The sequence below is a fragment of the Microchirus variegatus genome, assembly GCF_963457635.1.
Source record: "Microchirus variegatus genome assembly, chromosome: 12".
NCBI lineage: Eukaryota > Metazoa > Chordata > Actinopteri > Pleuronectiformes > Soleidae > Microchirus > Microchirus variegatus.
In genome coordinates, this window is record NC_139813.1 from 16416610 (window position 1) to 16435716 (window position 19107).

Here is a 19107-nt window from a genome sequence, read left to right on the forward strand (position 1 = left end):
CCTTAACTCTTAACACACACACACACACACACACACACACACACACACACACACACACACACACACACACACACACACACACACACACACACACACACACACACACACACACACACACACACAGTGAAGGTGCTGGTCTTGATTATGAAGGCCAACTGGAAGTGAACTAAGTCTTGTTCCAGCATATGTGTGTGTGTGTGTGTAAGAGCAAACCAGTAACACAATAAACTCTGCAATTATTAGATGCTCTGCTCTACGTCCTGAGCCGCAGCCAAGAGCCGGACATCTATAATACTATATACTATATAACTAACATTACATAGTCTGCAAATATAAATATATATATATATACGGCTCACAATGAGCTCTGTGTGCTGACTTTATTTAACCTATTAAAACAGAGCTATTTGAACTCACACTGCTATTTTTGGAGCCTATGCAGAAAGAAGCATCTGGTTGTTTTCACGTCACCGAGGTATAAACAAAAGCACTATCATAGTCAGTTTTGTATCAAGTACCTTAAAGGGATACTTGTAAATGTACCAGAAAATGACTTTGGTCTAGTTGAAGCCACTTTTTAATTATAATAATACTTAAGTAAAAGTCTTAAAATATATTACATTTACTGGACTTAAGCATGAAAAGTACATTTCTAAGTGAGGAGTTAGGATTGAGCTATGGAAGCTCAGTGGTAGGGCAAGCAAGGTTGTGGGTTCAATTCCTGGCTCCTGGCCCACTAAATGTATGCTCTATTTTCCATTAAATGGAAGCATAATTGACATAAGAACAAGGCTCATTTTCCCATAGACTTCCATTCAAAATGACTTATTTTTGCATCGTCTCGCCCCCTGATGGCCATTAAGTATATTCTCACTTGCTGTTTGGGTTCAGGAGGAGAAGCTAGATGACTAAGTCCATTTTATTCAGTTTTTCCTCAAACATTAACACATTTATTCATGTTTCTGAAACTAAAATAGATGATATGGCCAACAGAATTGAGTTTACTCCCTGTGTATCATGTTATATATATATATCATGTAATAGTACCTAAATGTACCTAAAATAGATACTTGCGTAAAAGTACAAGTATGTTACCAGAAAAATGACAAGAAGTTGAAGTCACTTTATTTTAAATAATATTACTGCAGTAAAAGTCTAAATGTATATGACATTTAATGTACTTAATTATCAGAAATAATTCTATGTAGCTCAGTGGTAGGGTGAGTTGTCTTTCAACCGGAAGGTTGTGGGTTCAATTCCTGGCTAGTCTACATGTATCCTTGAGCAAGACAGTTGAAGCGTGTGAATGGTTGAATGTTAAAACTATAGTGTAAAGCAGGTCATCAAGACTAGAAAAGCTCTATATAAATACAGACCATAATACCAACTCTTCTTCTTCTGATTTTATTTGGTAGTAACAAAGATAGTTAGAGGAAATGTAGTGGAGTAAAAGTTGCTAGAACTATAAATAACAAAGTTAAGTACAGATATGTGAATTGTGTACTTAAGTACAGTACAAAAGTGTAAAGTAAACACTGTTTTGTTTGCACTCACACACATTTTCTGTGTATGTAACCTGAACAGATTTCAGGGAGCTCTCTCTCTCTCTCTCTCTCTCTCTCTCTCTCTCTCTCTCTCTCTCTCTCTCTCTCTCTCTCTCTCTGTCTGTCTCAGTTTTTTTGGCACGAGTGCTAAATCCTTCCTGTGTTTCCTATACTTCTGGCCACGGGCGATTCCCCTGAGATGACATAAAATGCTTTGCTGGTTTAAAACTAATATTGTTGTGTGGGGATTTGCGAGGAAATTATTATTCTTTTTTTTTTATCTTGAAGTCGAATCAGACTGAGCCTCCGATCATTTTTATGTCCTTAACAACAAACTCTATGTAAAGACTTGATTACAATTAAAAATGAATGATTTTAAAAGCCAGTTTCTTTGCCGTTGACGTCGATTAAATAGATGTTAAGTTCACTGTGTCTATGTTGGTAGGTGGTGTCATTATTATTATAGCTACTGCCGTTCAAAAGTTTGGGCTCGCTTAGAAATGTCCTTATTTTTGAAGGAAAATCACTTTTTTTCAATGAATATAACATTAAATGAATCAGAAATACACTCTATACATTGTTAATGTGGTAAACGACTATTCTAGCTGCAAACGTCTGGTTTTTAATGGAATATGTACATAGGTGTATAGAGGCACATTTCCAGCAACCATCTCTCCAGTGTTCTAATGGTACATTGTGTTTGCTAATCGTGTTAGAAGGCTATTGGATGATTAGAAAACCCTTGTGCAATTATGTTAGCACAGATGAAAGCAGTTTTGCTGGTTCTTTGACGAAAACAAAGTTTGAAGGGCAAAATTATTTAGTGCAGGGCAACGTTAACGCATTACGCGTTTCCATGGCGGCTGACCGGAAAAAGTTTGACTGTAGGCGCGGTAATGGCGCTAAAGGAGGCTAACACAGCTAACGGAGCTAACTAGTAAACGGTGCCTGGACTCCGGTGTCGCGGCACGTAAACATGACGTCATGTGCGTCTTTTTCCAGTCAGTCGTCATGGAAACGAGTCCTGCGTTAACGTTGACACCGTTAACGCGTTAACGTATCCAGAACTAAAATTATTATTCTGAATAAAAATCATTATTCTTAATCTTGTCTTGACTATATTTTCTATTCATTTTGCAACTCTTTTGATGAATAAAAGTGTGAATTTTAATGGAAAACACACAAAAAAATTGTATAGGTGACCCCAAACTTTTGAACGGTAGTATATATGCCTCATTTCTAGAACCATGCATTACGGAGCGGCTGCTACTTGCATCGACTGCTCTCTCGCTCCGCTCTCCACATCGGTCCAGAGTGTGCCTGTTCCTCTCCATATGACTCTTATTAGGTTGATATGAAAAACCCCGGCTTGGTTTCTATTCTCATGCTCCATTGCCATTCTCACTCACACTGTGATTTTCACCTCCCCCTTCCCCCCCGACCTAACTGCAGCCTTTGGCTGCTTCAAATCAGTCTCTGACCGACGAGCGACTCACACAGCCGTATTTGTTTTGGATGTACAGTAGAGTAAGTTCAACTAAAGTGTTTCTAATAGTTACATGTTGACACCTGGGTCTTATTTTCCAACAGTAACTGAGATTCTGGAGGCCGTTTATATTCAAGCCGTGGTCCCCTTTTTCTTTTTTTTTCCCCCTTGGAGGTCAGAAATGCAATTGTATTAGCATGTTCTATCAATAAAGGGAGTACAACATGTGCATTTGTTTCCTCCTAGCGCTGCCATTTAAACCGAATAACCTGCGCTTCTTTTGAAGTCTTTGTTGCGCTGGGAGCTGCTCGAGGAGCCACTGGGAGGGAGTTTTGCTGGATAAGGTGTCCTTACACTGTCAACACTTTAAAGATATCAAAGCATGCATTTTTTCCCCCAGTTCCTGTCGAACAAAGGGGGGGGGGGGGGGGGGCGCCCTCATGTTTTCGATTTCCCAGCAAAGCGAGGGACTTTTGACTCTTTCTCACAGAACGCTTCACGCTAAAAAGCCCCCGATGTCGGCGTCACGTTCCATATGTTAGAGCCCGCAGAGGTGCTGATATGTTCACCAGCTTTAGGTTACAGGGCTCACGTCATCCTGGTGATTTGTTCACAGCAGGAGACGAGGACCTCTGTGCGATCTGCCAGGAACTGAAGGCTGATGTTTTGTCATTCACAATTCAAAGTTAATACCGTACATACGTAGTATGTCCGAGTGATTATTGGTTTAAATAAGATATGATACTCTGTTCTGTATGAATGAATGTTGATGTGAAATCTGGACTTCATTTGTAATAATCATTTGTTTACACTTGTGTCCATCCAAATCTTCATACTTCATTCCCTTATTTCCTCTCTATCTACAGTCAAATAAAGGAACCAATTATCTATATTTATATGTAAAACCTTGAAGGTACTGAAGTGAACGTTAGCTTAACCCTTTAACACCTAGCATCTCACAGACAAATATAGATAAGGAACCAATTATTTATATTTATATATAAAACCTTGAAGGTACTGAAGTGAACGTTAGCTTAACCCTTTAACACCTAGCATCTCGCGGACGACACATTTGCGCTAGCACACTTTGCATTATCGTAATTACGCGACGGTTTGTGCTATCGGAGAAATTCCGACGGTTTCTGAAAGCTCAGAAGTTGCACGTCAAAAGCCAACATGTGGGTATTACGGTAATTTCACTCGTGTTGTTTCAGGAAGTCGGCGAATCAGCGTCTTTGTCGCCAGAGAGAAAAGAGTTGGAAAAACGCCTGTACGTAAGTTTAAATTTTTTGGCCTGTTTTTGGATTTTGAGTCAAAAACTCACAAAAATGTCACCTTAAATATGTTTAATACTGTTCAAATTTAAAATTGAACACTCAAAATCTGGTGTTAGTGTACAGTGTTTTTATTCATTTTAAATTGTTAATAAATAATGGCCAGATATTGAAAGTTATGAAAACTGGACAAAAACACTTAGTCTCAGGACATTTTCTCTCTGTTTTATGGTTAAAATAAGCAAAGGCTTAGGTGTTAAAGGGTTAAAAGTACACTAACAATGAACCAAATTCTGTTTTCCATCAATTCTCTTCATATAATCACTGTCCAAATGTGTGACATTGACCTCAGAGCTCTGTGGGGAACTCTGCTAATTGTTTCACAAAAATCCCCCTGGAGAAACATAAAGCTACAGGTTCAGAGATGCTATCTTCCTTTGTGTTCTTTTGTGTGTGCACACACTGTACTTATACGCTCTGAGACCCAGTGAAACATCTTGTGGTTTTTTCTTTCTGCCTCCGAGGCCTCAAATTATTAGCAGCAGGTTGCTCCCCCTGTGCAGCAGATTTTAATTTTCTCCACCGCAAACTGTGTGATCCGCTCACACTCGCACCCCTGCATCTACTCTGCACTTTTAATATCTCGTCTGCACAGCTTCACAGGGATCATGTGGCCGCGCGGCTGCCGTGAGATCTGTGCTGCGAGGCTGACGCTGACCATTTGAAGTTCCCCCCTCTCTTATATATCTGTTGCAGATGGCGGGGGTTGTGCCGGATGATGGCGGCTTTATGGCTGACGACTGCTCTGATGTGTGCCCGTTTGCAAGTGAGACGTCATCGGGATGAAAAGTGACGGATGTGTTTTCCGCGCTGATGCTTTATGTGACACCGTGTCTCCAGAGGATAGACTGTAATGTCACACTTCACTAACGCTTTTCTAAGATAGCTCAGAGAATTGGGTCCAATCCTATTTCTTTTAACCCTTGTCACTTCCTTGCCCCTTTGCCACTTGGATCTGAGTTACAAAAGGGGAAATGGGACACCCATTCACAATCACATTTAATGTGATACACTGCCACATAGACGCTATATCACTAGTGCTGTTGATATTGCTATTGTGATCTATGCACTTGTCTGAAGCAAAGCGTATACGTGTTAGAAAACGTTTGAGAATACAAGAGACTGAATTGAATCATACCTGAGAAAATCTCCATTTGAAGGCCCATTTAGCTCTTACACCTCACCTGTGCTTCAACAAGTATCAGCACAGTAGACCGTATCGAATAAATTGAATGGACTCTTCTGGTTTCCATGGAGAATTCAATCAGGAAGTGAAAGAAGGCCAAATTTAAAAGCCACCAGTGGGCTTTTGCTCATAGTCAGTGAAAATGATGATTCATGATGTCAGATCAGTGAACATTTTTTAATTCAATTCAAGTTTTATAGTAACAATTCATAAAATATGTGACCCCAAGACACTTTACATGGTAAGGTCAAGATCTTACAATTACTGTAGAAGAACCCAACAATCTCCCCTTTAATGGGAAGAAATCTGTGTAAGAAGCAGACTCAGAGGATGAACGGTCGTGGTAGGAGAGAGGAGAGAAAAGAGGGGGAAGGGAAGGGGGTCAGTGAAGGAGAGGTGGGTGAAAAGAAGAGTGGTAGGTAGAGAAGAAGATGGAGGAGAGACAAAGATCAGGAATGGTTGTATTTCAAGAATCAATCACGATCATGCTTCTTGCCCCATTGCTCTCTGGGATGGGTTCCAGCTCCTCGTGTGACCCTGAGAAAAGGGCAAGCCATAGATGAAGGGTGGATGAGGATAATAATATCATTAGCAGTAATTAGAAGTTATAGTAATGTAGTGTTAATGGTCTCAAAGACTGGTTTCAGTTTTGGAAGTTGTCTTCCCCATTTTTGAGGAGAACAAATCATTAAGTGTGGTACAAACCAGTTGTTAATTGAGCTCCCAGTTGCCAAACATCCACATGGTGCCAGTAAAGTCAGGATTTCAGAAGCTTAACCGGTTGCCACTTCATCAGGACGCACACAAATGTGCAAAAATGGATTGGTAGGCTCTAAGTGGTCGGGACATGGGGGATGATTTATTTTGAGAGCCGATGTCGTCGCCCTCTAACCTCAATTTATGTTGGCGAAGAATAACAGAGAGCGACGCGCGGACCGCATTCGAATGAGGAAAACTGTTAATAATGAGAAAGAAAGGTGAGCGTGAAAGGTGACGCCGTGTGTGTGGTCTGCCTGTATCAGATGCCCGACAGGGAGACGTGCACTCACCATGTTGATATTCAAAAGCCTCGGCTGTTTGTTTAAAGTGAGTAATTGATACTTGCCATTGGAAGAATTCCCCCCTATTTGACACAGAGTGTGAGAACAAGGGCGTCCAGTTTGCCATGTCTGCCTGCTGTCGGCATGTGTTATGCTACGGGGAAAAAACACGCTGGCCCTGGCTTCTTTTGGAGTTCACTGCAATGGCAGCACCAGACCACACACTGCCGTTTTTATGGGGTTTCGGCTGAGGATTATTACTGTCGCTGCCAAATTGCCTATTATTGAAACTTTCAATATACAAGCAAAGAAATGCAATGCCTTTGTTTGGTTTGGAACGACGGCTGAAACGAGCTTTCAGGACACCAGCGACTGAACTATGTGAGGAGATCTCAGTTTAAAAAAAAAAAAAAAGAGCTCTTACTGGAAGCACACCCTACATGATTTGTTCTCCGAAATCCATGGTTTCAAGGTGTCTTCTGTTTTGGAAATTCTCTGCTGTTGGTGAAGAGTGAAATAGAGAACTTCTGCCGGCCGACAAGTTTTTATTTTTCGTCAATCTTCACAGGAGTGATCCTAGCTGGAGAAAGACCCAGGGCATCGTGAGCCCTCCACATTTATTTCCTCCAATAGACAAAGTGTCTACCTTTCCAGGCGGTGTTTTCACCCCTCTTTGTCTACTGTAGGTATCGGGGAGCCGACTCCCTGCAGATTTGTTGTAGGAAGTTGTCAGTTCAGACTAGACACAATACACAATATACAATACACAATACACAAAAGAACCTGGTATTCTGTGTTCGGCAGGTATAAGGTGATGTTCAGTTGTAGCTCTGAGACAGAGAAATTGAATTTACCAGTACACTTCTCAGCCTCCTGAGAACTTTGTTGAACACCGCACCATTTAAAAAAAACGTTAAAGTCGTCACAGCTTCTTTGATCTCAGCCTGTTAACACCTTCGAAACGGCGTGAAAAAGTGCACTAAAGAGGCTTAGCTGTGGCAGGATTCCACCTCACTTGTTATCTTTGCCTGCATGGCACCGCGCACAAAAGAGGGAGGATTCGTTCACGATGTTTTGATTGTCACTACTTAAACCCGCCAGCATCTCCGCTCATGCACAAAATGGTGCTTTGAATATCATTTCGATCATTTCATTCTTCTCCCTTCGGTTGCCCTCATGCGTGTGTCAGTACACACAGTGTGAGCCCTAATCCCATAATGAATGTCTTCTTTCGGGAGCTTGGCATGGCAGTGCATTCCAACCTCGGGGGCGCTGAACAGCTGGGCGACTGCGGCGCTGCGTGTTTTATTTTATCCCTCATTGTCAGATGTTTGTGTTTGCAAAACACCTTTTTAGCCCAGTGCATGTGTGTGATGACAGCTGAGCTGGTATGGGCACAGGGACAAAGTGGAGGAGGATCAGAATCAGGCACTGCATATTTGTTTGTTTTTGTGTTTCTGGATAACTAATACGAAGTCTTATTTGATTCATCTACTGTATGTTAAGGTTTAAAAAGTGAAGTCCAGGAGGCGAGATGGAAGTAGCCGTTCACCACAGAGCAACTGGTTGCAACCCCCCTAAAAAACTAAATTTGAATGAAGGTCTAAGGGAAAATGAGCCTAGTTCTCACTTGAATTATAAAGTCTAGTTTCAACTCTTCATCAATAGAACATGATGTCAATTTTGGGCCACACAGCCCTAGTGGCTAACACTGTTGCCTCACAGCAAAAAGACACAGGATATTGGATCTCGCGTCTTTTTCTTGGATTTGGTTGAAATTTTCAGGAAATGTCCGCAATGGGACCAGGAACAAGTGATTACATTTTGGACGTGATCCATAGACGCTATCACAATTTTTATCGCTATTTTGTGGGGGGCTGAGCTGACTTGGCGGAGGTCTGTGCTCTCCGAGTGCTTTTCTAGTTTTTGCATGTTCTCCCCGTGTGTGGGTGGGTTTTCTCTGACTACTCAGGTTTCCTCCTTCCCACAGTCCAAAATCAAAGGAAGGGTTAATTGGACACTTTAAATTGATTGTAGGTGTGTGAATGTGAGAGTGAATGGTTGTTCGTCTCTATATGTTTGCCCTGTGTTGGACAGACTCCTATATTAGAAAGTGAATATTTTTAGCACTAATGTCAAATCTTGAACCTGGAAAAACTAGAACATTGTGTACTATTGTTTTTAAGAAGAGATACATTGTTTATAAGAAGAGATACATTATGCACTTCAACACAATGCACTCACATAACAAGCCACACGTGTTTCTATAGAGGTGTTTTTCGCTAAAACATGAAACAGTGACTCTCTGCATAAGCGACTCTCCTCAGTCCTGACGCATTTGTTTCTCCACCATGGCCTCAAACCAAGATGTGCATGTTCTTTCCCAACACACAGGTACGAAAACAAACAATGGTGACCATAACCATCAGGGAGGACGTATTTTCCACATTCTTCCGGTTCTTCTGAACACAACAACCCTGACATTAGTGGTGCTCGACGTCATTTCATCTGTGAAAACTAACTATTAACTTTTCATTTCCAACTGTCAGACTTTGTCATCTGAACAGTGTGTCCTAAATGCTGCTGCTGCTGCTGCTGCAGAGCTGGACACAAGGATAAAACTGCAATAATTACATCACCCTCACTTATAGCAAGTAAGATAATTGTCCCCCCCTCACTGCAAAATCTCAGCTCTATAACGGCTCCCAAGGTAGAACTGCTGATGCCAAATAACACAACCACAGACTCAGACAGTCCAGAGGGGCATGCATTTAGTGTTTGTTCAGTTTCACTTTGGAGATAAGACGGTGGGAAATTCACTGTGCATGACTGAAGTGAGAAACAGAGAAACAGATTGCCCATGGCGCTCATCCCCCCCCACTGTTAAAGACGGGAGCTTCAGTGCAACAGCAGCGATGACTAAAGATGTACTGATTCTGCTTAAAGCAAACTGAAATACCTGCCTCACACTTGGCTACAGCCCTCTATGTCTCTGTGCGGTCTCTGCACACTAGTATTTAAAGGGTTGCAGTCACCGATGAAAAGAAGGAGCCATGTATCCATCATGTCTTTTACTATTGTGTAGTGCTTTTCGAGTTTTCTTCTGTTTTGGCAAAGGTTTGTCGTCAATTCAATCGTTATTGAAGACTGACAAGAGAGTCCACATTAGATCAAATATAAATAAGTAAAATAGGTGCTTTTTAAATGTTTTTTTGGCCCACAAGCTTTTTTTATCCATACAAGCTTGGATGGATGGATGGATAACAAAAGTAGCTCATTTTGTGGGCTCCTATGCAAATCTGAATGTCCAAATATGCCAAAATACATTATGTATGCAAAAAAAACACTTTTTTTCAATGCATATAACACTAAATTAATCAGAAATACACTCTTGTTAATGTGGTAAACATTAAGCTAATGGTTCTAATGGTACATTGTGTTTGCTAATCGCGTTAGAAGGCTATTGGATGATTAGAAAACCCTTGCAAACCCTTGTGCAATGATGTTAGCACAGCTGAAAACTGTTTTGCTGGTTCTTTGACGAAAGGGCAAATTATTATTTTTTTAATAAAAATCATTATTTCTAATCTTGTCAATGTCTTGACTTTATTTTCTATTCATTTTGCAACTCTTTTGATGAATAAAAGTGTGACTTTTAATGGAAAACACAAAAAAATTGTATAGGTGACCCCCAAACTTTTGAATGGTTGTATAATCCCACGTGAATGTACTGCTTAAATTAAACTAAAATTAGATAAGATAAAACTCGCCTAACCATAAAAAAGAGCAAATTGACGTGATGATACGTCCCATTTTGTGAAATAGGAACGACGAGTGCTTTTGTTGTTGGAGCGAAACGAAAAAAATTTCAGTCTCAGTATTCGGCAGCTCTCACGTCACCAAAGCCAAAAAGAGAAACAAACAGTTGTGTTATCTGACAGAACCTCCCGACAGGAAACCATGTCAGCTTCCTCCTCCTCAGAATTCCAGCTCTCTGACTACTTGCACCTGTGAGTTGCCCAAACTTTCTGCAGCAAAATCGGCCCAGGCCATTCACTGTCACGCTGCCAACGTTTTTTTTTTTTGTTTTTTTTTATATAACGCTCACTGACAGATGTGGCGGATACCACCGTGATATTTGGTTTAATGTTGGCCTTATTTAAGTGCGGCGCATACTTACCAATTCTCGGAAGAGCCACTATCAAAGCCTTGGCTCCTGGAGTGAAATTTCCTTTCTGTTTTACATGTTCCCACATATTTTAATGGCATGAATGCCATTATTTGGTATTTCCACGATAATACCTGCACATATTATGCTCTCTCTCTCACAATGTGTTCCACCTGTAACGCTGGCTTTGTCAAATGTAAATATTGGCCCACGGGAGCGGCGGACTGCTTTTAATTCAAACCATCCACTCTCACGTGTACACTTGAGGAAGACAATAAACTCCTGTGACTTTAATATAAAGTCAGTGTGGTTTTGAATGTGCTCTGTCAAAAAATGTTGCACGGCTTTCAGACATACCACAGAGAGGATTTTCAGTAAATCGATAATGGAAAGAACAGAAGTACATGCTCCGTCTCTTCCGTTATCAATCTGTCATCCCGCGCTTATTGTCCTCCAGCCCAACCGTGTCTTTACCAGTTAGCAATGTGGTCCCTTTTTTATTATTATTATTCCCCCTCGATGAATTTCTACTTTACATTTACTCTGCTGTATCTTAGCCAGTCTTGAGAGAGAGAGAATGGCTTCGTGATTTCATGGAAACTCACTTCTGAAGCCAACTAAGTTGAGCACAGAGAGAGAAAGAAAGAGCGATACAACGTAAATTTTATGGCTGTTTCGGGGAAGACTGCCTGAGCAAAGTCATTTTTTTTTTAAGAACCGTGTTTCCTCGTCGTATATCCTACGATGACCCAGCTATTCAGCGAAGTGTACGTCCTTTTATTTTTAGGTTAACAAAGCTATAAAACCTACTCTCAAGGTCTCAGAGACTGCATGCTGCAAGCAGAAGTGGGTCTGGAGTTGATTGCATCAGCAGTCGTGAGAAGGCAAACAATCCTCTGGTTTGATGCTGTGAAATGAAAACGCTCTCCGGGCTGACAGCCATGATAAGGTATGATTCAACACACGGGCACACACTGCTATTATTGATGTAATGTTACCGAGAATATATCATCTCTGCTCCTGCAGCCAAGACTGGATTATCATTCGGGGGCCAATGTTTTTCTTTGGTTTTCAGGCCTGCAGCCAACACACAATACCAGCGGGTTAACTTCTGATGACCTTCTCTAATAGTATTCATTCATAAGGAGAGGCAAATAGATCATCAAAGAAGGGGGAAAGAGTCTTGTATTTTCTTCTTTTGTGGTAGATGTTCGTAACCCTGTAGGTATTTGGACTGAAACTACAGGACGAGTCACGATACTGACCCCTGCTGGTGACCTCTACATTCCTGCCAGGACACAGATTAAGCTGGTAAATGAACAATGGGAAGATCAACTCTCCTTGTCATTGATTTCTGTGTATTTTGTACAATTTAAAATCAGGATTTTGTATTTTACTTGAGTACGTATTGACTCACATATTGTACTAAGTTACTTTATAAATCCTATCCGTTACTGAGTAAAAGTAAAAATTCATATTTCTACTACCCTCACACCCCACGCAAAGTAACTAAGTAACTTTTACTTAAAGTACATTTCAAATGAACTACTTTTTACTTCTACTTAAGTACATTTTCAGATGACTACTTTTACCTCTACTTGAGTAATATTTCATCAAAGTATTGGTACTTTTACTTGAGTACAATATTTTAGTACTTTTTCCACCTCTGGTCTCAACCGATATTTATAGTTTAAGCATTTATTTGATCGTATTAAACACACGGCACAACAGGTAAAGCTCAGAGTCACATGTCCATATGAATCAATATGATATATATACTGTACATATATTTATATATAAGGGAATAAAAATGAAGCAAAAGTAGAATGGGGTCTAAATATATGTGCAAAACAACTTAATAATAGATCCACTGAAGCAGTATATTAAAAATCTGAACGTGAATATCAGTTTTTTCCTACCCGGCACCATTCTGGCGACAGACGTGTTTTTGTTTCAGAGCCTTCACTGATTTTAACCTTCACTTTTAAATGTTACAGTGTAGTAGGAAAAAGGTATGACTCAAAGGTATGACTCTGACTCACAGGTTGGACCTAAAAGTCAAATTCTTTTGCACATAGCAAATCTGCTTGGCCCAGTGTTCCTATTATTCATAAAAAAGAAAAAAAAAATCCAGGTCTACTGTACTAAGTCATAAACACTTTAGCAGACTGAGTGGATAATTTACATTTTTATCATGACTCAACCCAGTAGTTCACTTGAAACTACAACTCCCATGGTGCTTTGCGAGGCGTCGACAGACGGAAGAGTCAATTGGTTCGGCCAGTTTAACCCTATGTGTGTTTACCTTGGTTAGTTTGTTTAATTTGCGTCGTTAAAAGTATGCCGAATTAACAGTTACCACCTCCCGTTGGTGTTCACAAATGGATTACGGGGAAAAAAATCGCACCTGGACGACACTGACACTGAATTAAGTTTAAAAAACATGACGTTTTTTATGCTAGCTCAGCACGCCGACGGAGCGTCTTTTCCCCGTTGGTTTCCAAACACGTACAGACGCGAAGGAACCATTGACGTCACAGAGAAACACTCAAGAAAGGGTAAGTGACACATGACACGTGTGTGTGGTTTCCGTCACCATGTATTTGAGTTTATAAACAGCGGTGTGCACCTGCCTCCTGTCATGTATTTCCAGTCTTTAATGTTAACTTAAGCTAACTCCCTCCCCTGGCCTCAGTCAGCATCATATTTAATGCACTGAGATGATTGAATTGCACAAGTCTTCTCCTTCTACTCTGCATGGAAGTGAATAAGCATATTTTCCTTAAATCCCATAAGAGTGCAATTATGGTTTTTTTGGTCCATTTCAGTGAAGTTTACATGTGTCTTCACATGCACACGTAGACCTTACTTGGATTCATAAAACGACTATTTTCGCCATAATATTCTCTAAAAAATCGCCCTGTACTTCTCGGGTAAAAGGGTACGAGTTTAAGATTAGCATCTGATCTGATGTCAGCCAAAGAATCCTAATACACGTCTGTTATAAATCTGTTCTCCAAACACATCTGCAGATATACTTGATCATAATAGAGAGGCTTTTCGATGGATCTACCATATGAACCTAACCAACAACATACCTGAACCACCTCCAAATTTCCCTGCATGGTGTCTATTTTTAAATCTGGGCCTTTTGCTCGATGTGCATTTCCGAAAAAAGAAGTGATTTTTGGAACATGTGGTATGATTTTAGAATGGAACGGTTTAAAAAAAAAATGGGGGTGCAAACAGGAAACCGTGTCACTACTTAGCATCGAGTTTCTTTAAGTTGTGTTGTGTGGAATTTATGAGCTTAACTTTCTTATATTCGTCCGTGAAAGTGAGAGATCAGATCCACATTGAGAGGTTTAAAGTCTAAGTGAAGAGAAGAATGGTATTTCTCACAGGGTTATTCTTAGTTCCTCAAAGCAATACATTAATCATGGCTCCTGTCACATAATCCTGTACAGTTGATTTTTATATACAGTAATAGATCTTTTCTGAAGATGAAAGCTGGACATGAAATTGAATTCCCTTTCTCATTCTTTTCCGCTCTTTGTGTAAATTCTTGGCATTAAGCAGTGATTAAATTGGCAATCGCATGCCTGAGTTCATGCAACCTCCTCTTCCGAGCATCCAAAAGACTGACAATCCAAGAGGACTAATTGAGAAGCTGAAATAAAAGGCAGTGCCGGAATGAAGAGCAAGAGTTTGCCCTCTGAAAAGGGGGGGCAGGATAAAAAAAGAAATATATGAAGAAACTCCATCTTTGTTCTTGTAAATCAGAACCAGATGAAGGGCTCTGCACCTCTGATCCCTCAAAGGTAAAACAGCTCTGATCTTAGTGAGCAGCTTCATGCTAATAATGTCCTGGGATACACTTTGGATAAAGTTTGGCAGCCATTAATTTGGGCAGAGATCAGACATTTACGTAACATTATAAAACAAAACATATTATTGTGTTAGTCTGACCAAAACTGGACGTTTGAAATGCAACATGTTAGTCTAAATGGAACTGTACAAAACAGAATTTGTCAAACTCAGACTAACACTTCCAGACAAGTTGGGAGTCTAATTTTCTATTTCATGTATAGGTTGAACTTTGCACTTGCTGCACAGTGCCCACCCCCAAAGCTTTGACCCAGAAATAAAAGAAGAAGCCGGTACGCCGAAGAGAAATACTTAACGGACACCAAATTCATGCTCTGTCAGCTGAGTTGAGTTAGGATGTTTTAATAACTAGCTTGTTGTTCCCGAAAGCGGGGAACGTCTCAGCTCGGACGCAATCGCTCCACGGTGTGGTTTGTTTGCAATGTGTACGCAATTTATGAGTAGTATCCAGCTGCAGTTACCCACAAACTGGTACAAGCAACACTGGTACTGCCAGAAACAACTTTGGTAAACAGAGTTTGAGCTACTCATTTGAAAAGAGTCTCTGCTTATAAATGGGATAAAAAACAAGTGTGTCAATATTTTGCATAAAAAAATATTGATTTAATCATTAAAAAATGTTGCGTTTTATTGTTTGAAAATACACTTTTGCGCCATGGTTTTTTGTTTGTGGGCGGGCCTTAGGAAGCTGCCTGCCGATTGGCTACTGAGTTTCAGAGACAGCTCAATGGACCGGAAGTCTTCACAGGCTTGGAGTCGCTCTTCATCTGGAACTCGTTTCCCAAGTTTTCCCCATCAACATCTAACAAAATAATTGTACATTTCTAACCTTTGCCAGATTATAAACGTTAGATACTTCCAATTATTTTATCGGATATCGACGGGCAACAAGTTTGAATAGGTCACTATATGCCTCCAGAACGGGCAATCCAGAGAACGACAAACGGCAAATTTCCCACAAAACTGTTTATTATCATATAGCGTTAGTGTGAAAACTAATCAAACGTGCAAAGGTTACGTGCGACCTTGTAACATATTACTTCCTGAATCGTAACTAAACACAGGTATTAAAGCGCCCTTAAATATTTTGAAGTCAACAGTTATAGAGAAAGATGGAATGGCTCTCAACATGGTACGAGCTAGCCTTAAGGCCACATTGTACTTCTACAAGCCTTCATAGTTCTCCATCATGGTGCTGGATACACACTGCAATATCCCGCCCGATCAGTAGGGGTCAGTATGCAAGGTTGTTGTGCTTCTGGCAGTGAGCAATGGCGTCCGAGAGAGAAAGACTGTTGTTGTTGCAGCTGAATAACATTGAAACACAGATACTTTTGATGCAAAAATGGAGACGTGAAAGAGTGAGCAGACTTGTCCGGAGGTGGTATGTACGTCCACTAAATGTACTGAGACTGATGGCAGGCGAATTTAACAACTGTCTTATTGGACCGATGAGGGACATGGACCAAGAAACCCACATCCCAATGTCGGTTGGCAAAAAAGATGAACTTCTAAGCCGTGTGCTACCTCATATTATTCATCAGGGCACCCACCGCATGCCCGTTGATGACGCCCAGAGACTGGCTCTGGACCAATCGCAGCCCTTGCCGTCTCCGTTGTCCCTAGACAGAGTGACAGATACTTATTTCGTGCAGCCGGAGACGCAGGAGTATAAAGGAGACGCAGGAGTATAAATTGGGCTTAAAGCTAAATTTGATGACACCTACAGTAATACTAACACACTTATAGAAGGCATATCGCCGCCTAGTGTATCAGAGGCAGACCCACTTCATTCAAATAATCAGTTTCAGTTTCTGTAGTGTTTTATACTGGGACAAAGACAGTGGTTAAATGGCAAAGTCAGGCTACAAAACCGAAGCTGTAACTGTAGCTGGACTTAACTGTGCATGGAAACGTACTGAGAGTCTCTCAGGCCAAACTGGGTAAGACGTTTTCCAGATTATGTTCTTTTACCCGTTTTTTTTCCCCCTCGCAGCAGCTCTGGCACCGTGTGCTGCAAGTGTCAATTCCTGAGTCTGAAGCTGCAATCTTCAGTTGGAATCCGCTCCCTGTTGAATTTTGAATAGCTGCGATTGATTAGTGCAAAGGGGGAATCTGATTATGTAAGACGGTGCTTTTTATTTTCTTTTGATAGCTAAGCTCGTATTAGCGGGGATGACACATTTTTGACTCGAGTGTATCAGTGAAACCACAGCGTGTTAACATTTGATTGCCTCCAACTCGGCGAAAAACTCTGTGTGAGGGCCCAGAAATTTGGAAGCGAAGCTGAGTCATGGGAGTCGTTCATCAAATATCGAATGGATATTTTTCGATCAGAACAGAATGCAAACTATGAGTGACAGGAAAGATGTGGGAGCGACGCAGCCACCCAACATGTATGCGACACACATCGCTGCTGGGAAATTCATAGATAATGTTTATTTTCTGACAGCGTGTCGGGTGTGGTGAAGTGTCTGGATTTCATGGCACTCTTTGCTTTATAGATTACAGAGTTAAAATAAATCTTTACTGGATTTTCTCAAGAAGGGGCCTGGGTTTGTCAGTCATGAAATAACAGAGTGATTTAAGATTGGCAGGCGGAATCGGTTTTAACAGCAGGCCCCAGTCTCCTTTACCCCAGAGTTGGTTTGTAATTTACTTGGTGTTTGATGGTTGACCTGCTGGCTCAATTGTTCATTAAAGAAATGCTGGTGAATCAGTGCAGTGTGTGTTGGTTTTGTTATGATGGGGGTGAAGCCCGAGACCCACATTAAAACATTATGTCATTAAAAGTAAAGAATGATAACAGATGTTCTTACTACCTCCCCAAGAGAGTGGGTAGTGAACACTGGGCGTCTGACAGTTATTCACTGAAAACATTTAAACGCAAGAGATCAAATTTGGACTTTAGTGACACGGTACTTCCTTAATTAATGCTTCGCAAAAACAACAAAATGTGAAGCTCTTATCTCACAGCATTCTCTTGGCACTTCTCAAGTTAAAGAGTAGGGGGATTCTTCTCTGGAAATTCCCTGAGACACAGCAACAAACGCTCATTTTTACATGTCTCTGGACTGGTTTATTTCATTGACAGAAGGGAGGATTGCTGCTAGATCTCCATCTCTTCTTTAGTAGCTTATCAGATTCTTAATGGATGGAGTGAAATTTCTCTTTTAGCCAGAAGTCAACATAATGGCTGTCATGGGACTTGTAGACAGACCCAGGAGATTGTGTACAGTCTGTACAAAACACTGACGAAATGAGGGATTCTGTACAAACAGTCTGATGTAACCGAGGGAGTTGAGGTGAAATAGTGGAGGCGGAGGAGAATATTAAATTATTAAATCCCAAATTCACTTATTGCTGGAGAATGACATGTCCTTGACACGCAATGATTTAAAAGAGAAAGCTTTGGGCAAAGTTAATTGCAAGTGTACGTTTGACCATGTATAAGGATGGAGAGTAAATTAACAGAAATTAACTAAACAGCGGTTCAAGACCCATTGTCTTCTGCTTATCTGGGTCTGGGTCATGGGAGCAGCTCTCTCCCCAGCCACTTCTGGCAGCTCCTCTGGGGGGATACCAGGGTGTTCCCAGGCCAGCCGAGAGATATAATCCCTCCACCATGTCCTGGGTCGGCCCCGAGGCCTCCTCCTGGAAGGGCATGCGTCCAGGTGGCATCCTAACCAGATGCCAGAACCACACTACATCCTGGTTTCTCTTGTCGTGGAGGAGCAGCAGTTCTACTCTGCCCTGCATTGTCTCTCTCTTCTCTGTGAAGTGTCTTTAGGGATTGTCCGCCGCACATTTTTTCTGTACACTACGTTGCTGACAAACGATCATTGAGCCTCTATTATGGCTGATGTGTTAACCACAGTGTGTCCTGGAAACACAAACACGGCTGCTGTGGAGATGTGTCCTGAACGCTGTTGTGCTGAGGTTTGTTGTCTCTAGTGCAGAGCTGCTTCTGTGTGTGGACAATCTATATTGTGTAGTGTATTTAAAGCGGACCAAGAACGGAAGTTCCAATTAACGCTGTTTTTTTGGTGTGTATCTGCGCCATTACCTTGTTTATGAAGCCCTGAAGGTTCGAAACAAACAGTTAAGTCACTGCTGAGAACGCTGTGTTTTATTGTAATCTCGGGCTCAGTGAGATTTCTGAAAAAACCTGGTCCGGTGACCTAAACAGCAGTTCTGAACTGGCACTAGTCCGGGCACATCCGGTTGCATACATTGTACCGCTAATCTTTGACATATTCTAAACTGACTTTCATAAAAAGTCTCCCAGCCACCCAACATTTGTTATATGGAAAATATATGTTATTGTTTCATAAATAACAGTGACATCAAGTTATCCAACTTGCATTTAAAGGGTTAAGATCCTCAAAATGATTGAATGTTTGCTAGTGTTGAACAAGGCTGAAGTTTGAGAGATTTATGCAGAAAACCTACAATATATCT